General features: G+C 37.8%; 1 long non-coding RNA gene across 1 annotated transcript; it reads right to left on the minus strand.

Moving 5' to 3' along the window:
* Window positions 1-311: 311 nt before the first annotated feature.
* On the minus strand, window positions 312-2,382 carry LOC310740390. The gene is made up of 3 exons (XR_014537627.1): window positions 2,113-2,382; window positions 1,558-2,079; window positions 312-744 (listed from the first exon to the last, which is right to left on the minus strand). It is a non-coding gene; the product is annotated as an uncharacterized lncRNA (long non-coding RNA).
* Between the last annotated feature and the right edge of the window lie 2,152 nt (window positions 2,383-4,534).

Genomic DNA, 4,534 nt, shown 5'->3' on the forward strand with positions numbered 1-4,534 from the left:
CTTGTTGGTTTTTTGTGACCCAGTTGATCAGGATTTAGGTGCGGTGACTGGGTTGGTCTGCATGGTGTTGAAAATATGGAATGGAAGCCATTTTGGTTTAGGAGAGTGGAGGGAGTGATCACACATCTCCTGGTAGACAAGTCATTTGAACTCCACTGAAGTATTTTTTTGTTATTTCAAAGAAGAAATGGGAACATGGATGCCTCAAAAAAACCATAACACTATAGTGCTTCCAAACAACACTTTCTACATCATGAAGAATTACACAGTACAAGATATACCAGAAAAAAAAGCCCAGAACAAAATAGTTCTTTAAATAAACATTTATTTTTATAAATTCAAAACACTTCACTTCCAATGTTTATTATAAATGAACCAGTAAACTAATAAATGATGGCGCCACCTGGTGACCACTTACATGTCCTACACTTTAGTTACACATTTAAAAGTTTCATATTTAAACGATGCAAGCTTTTGACTGCCAGCTTTTGACTGCCGTTTCTCCAGAGTCTTCACTTGTGCCTCATCGTCATCACCTAAAACACAAAAATCACCTGCATGAGTCTCAACTCATACTTTTAGACGTGACCATGACTGCAAGAACGTCTCCTCAGACTCCACCATGTCAGGAGTGGAGCTGCACGTGTCTTCAAGATTAATCAGAGCCCAGTGCAAAACATCACCAGAGAGAGACTTCAGAAAACCATAAAAAGTTCTTACATACCTTCAGTCCTCCTGGGTGACCTGCAGAGAGAAAGAGACATGGATCAGCATCGTGACAAGTACAGAGATGTTACACTATTACGTGATCACGTCTCTTCAGACTCCACCATGTCAAAGAGCAGAGATGCACGTTCATCACCATGGAGGATCTGAGCCCAGTGCAGATAATCAGCAGAGACACCTACAATCCATTTATACCTCATTTCTCACATAGAATCTGCTTTTTAACCAGAAATCAATAAACAATTAAAATCTTTATATTAAGGTTTTAAAAGTGGAATAAGGATGATGGAAAAAGATCAACGTTTAAATATAAACCAGTTATTAATACTTTAATCACAAACAACAACAAAGTGGGTTTATTGGTCAGGATCGATATTTCTTTAGTTTGTGTTTACTTTCATTTCAACAAAATTAAATTAGTAAAATGTGAAACTCAAAAGGTCTGAAGTCTGGATCAGGTTTTTATTAATAACAGATCAGATTTCATTTCAGTTTTAACAGAAAATCAGTATTAAATAAAGAAGGAAATTTTCTAACTAATGTTTAGGAAAAATAAACTACTGAGCCATTGCAAAAAGCCAATTGTACACTTCAAATTATTGAAAAAAAAAAAATTTTAATCAATAGATAAATTAATTTTAACTTTATATAATTCATTCATGCCTCTATAGATGAAGCGTGTAGCACGTGCTCTCAAAAATGCCTAAACAATTAATCGAAACTGCACAAAATGTACAATAACAAAAAGTACACAAGCGCTAAAAACCTAAACTTAAATATAATTTAATAGCTGTATTATTAAAAAAAAGAAATATATACTTTTTTTCTTACCATGCGGTTACACTGCACATCCCACACCGCGGACGAGGAAAAAGACGCACACTACCAACATGGCGGCTTTTATATTCCGTGCACGCGAGGACCTCAAGGTGTCCACAGTCGTGCCTGATTATAAATAAACAACTTAAAACGTTTACTTCATTTAATATCTAATAAAAATGTTGTTGCAGTCAATCATTACGACTTGCATTCAAAATCCCTACATTTGGGTACTGCATAAAAATAAATTGTTGAGTTCGATTAAAAACAAATAAACTCGGAATATTTAGAACGCTACCGGACTAAAAGGTAAATGAAACAGAAAAAGAAAAAGCATTGGCAAAAAAAAAAAAAACATCGCGTTAACTATTTATTTATTATTTGTTTACATTTTTGCGTCGTGCTTTAGAACTAGGCGACCTGCCTGGATACCTAAAGGTCTTAATGGAGAATGGAAGAGTGAAGCCGCCATCTTGGTGGTGTCGGAGGTGAACTATAGTAGCTTTTTAAAAACAATTATTTATATTCATTATACTCATTACTTATGTTTTTTTTTTTTTTTTTTACGTCTGTTTCCTTGTTCATACTTAGAAAATCGTATTTATACGGAGGTCCCAAAAGGCTATTCATATTAATAAATTGTTTCTTATTTGTTTACTTGTGATCTCGACATACAAAAGTTGTTTATGGTTGTTCTCCATGATGCTACATCTATAACGTGCTCTTATGCTGAATACACAGAAAAATGAACCACTGTTCGCGATTGAACAGTGTTTGTTACGTAAAGATCACGAGAAGAATGAAGTCGTGATAACGAAGAAAAAAAAACAGTGATCACGACAAAAACAACTCATCATGTCGAGATCACGAAAAAAAACCCACTAAATAAGTAATTATGATTATGCATGGCCTCTTAGCACTTCTGTATATTTAATCCCCTGACCTTTATATATGATCTGATTATCTTATTATACACATTATACACACGTACAATACCCCAGAGATCATCCACCCAATCCTCTTGTTGAAGCACCAGGGGGCCATTAGGAGGGTGTGATGAGGGTGTAATGAGTGTATTGTGTGGGCAAGGACACTGGGTGTTCATTAGTCTAAAGACACAACCTTGTCGGACAATATAGATAATGGCCAAGGTTAAAACGAAAACAAAACACAAAGAGGGACAAAACATCATGAGTGAACCCAAATAGTCAAAGTAATATCTTCAGTGAGTAACTGTCCAACATGGTGTCACTTGTGGACAAGAGTTTTTAACACATTTACACAATTTAAAGACACGTTTCCTACAAATTTATGAACGATAAGTTTGGTAAAATGGACAAGAGATATCAAACGTCTATCTTTTACACAGACAGAAAATAATTCCCGATCTACAGACCTGATCAAATGACATCTACACATCTCATAATACCTCTATAGACCTCAGCAGACTTTAACAAACCTGAGCAAAGCCCTCAGCAGACCTCTACATACTTCAGAACACATCTCCAGACTTCAGCAGACCTCGGCAAACCTTGACTGACCTCAGCAAACCTCTACAGACATTAAGAGAAAGATACAGACGTCATAATACCTCTAGAGACCTCAGCAGACATCCACAGACCTGACAAAAACTCAGCAGAACTTTACAGATTTCAAAACACCTCTCCATACTTTAACAGACCTCAGCAAACCTTGATGGACCTCAACAAACCTCTACAGACTTTGTCAGACCACAGGAAACCTCTAGATATTTCTACAAACATCATCAGACATCAATAAACCTCTAAAAACTTCAACAGAATTCAGTAAATCGCTCAAGACTTCACCAAACCTTTACAGACCTTAGCAGACATCCACAGATTCCAGCACATTTCTACAGACCTCTACAGACTTTAGCAAATGTTGACAGACACCAGCAAACCTCTACAAACTACAGCAACCTTCAACAAAATTCCACAGATTTCAGTAAACCTGTCTGGCTCTTATAATATCAAAATACAACATCAAGGCCCTACAGAGGACAGTGAGGACAGTGTAGACGTTCATCTGTTCATCTCTCTTCCCTCCATTATGGACATTTGTGTGGAGATCTTCATGGAGCTGACTTTGTGCACAGGGGCATTGTCATGCTGGAAAAGTTTTGGGTTTCCAAGTTCAAATGAAGGCAAAATTTCATGGTCCTGCATCCAAAGACGTCCTGTACTATGGTGTGCCTCCAACATTGTGGTAACAGTTTGATGAAGAACAACATACGAGAGGGAAAATCAGGTGCCCCATTACTTTTGGTTATATGGTGTATATCTATAATTGTCCTAATAGAAGTTCTAAAAAGTTTTCCAATGAGGTACAAGACAACTGTATCATATCATTTCCAATATATGGTCATATCAGTGTTGTGTGTGTGTGTGTGTGTGTGTGTGTGTGTGTGTGTTATGGCAGCCAGATTTGGATGAGCTCATTGCTGTCATTCCACAGCAGCATGTGGGCCAGATGAAGGTGGTGTGTGGGTGGTGATGGCACTCGTCTGCTCAGTGAAGTGTGGAGAGATTCGGGATGATAAACTGTGTGACAAGGAAAAGTCTGAAAAGAGTTCATTTCTATCTGCAGCATTACAGTGACTTGACTTTTCCCAGAAATGTATCAAACATGTGAAGTATAAAGGTTTAGACATATACAAAAATCTACAGGAGTCTCCAGTCTCAGATGAAAAGCTGTGGGTTTTTTAGACTGCCCTGAACCTGCTGGCTGTGGAGTGAAAGTTCCTGTATCTGCTCCTGGATGGAAGACGGTGAAACAGTTTGTAACTGGGATGTGAAGAGTCACTGGTGATCATGTGAGCTTTGGGCAGATATACGCTGTGGTGAAAATGTTCAGTGGCAGGTCAGTGGGTGCCAGAGATGTGTTGTTCTTCAGCAACCTTCCAGGATTTTCCAGTGACACAGGGTGGAGCTGAGATACCACACTGTGCTGGAGCTGGTCAGGATGCTCT

Source organism: Silurus aristotelis (genome assembly GCF_946808225.1).
Source record: "Silurus aristotelis genome assembly, chromosome: 17".
Classification (NCBI taxonomy): Eukaryota; Metazoa; Chordata; class Actinopteri; order Siluriformes; family Siluridae; genus Silurus; species Silurus aristotelis.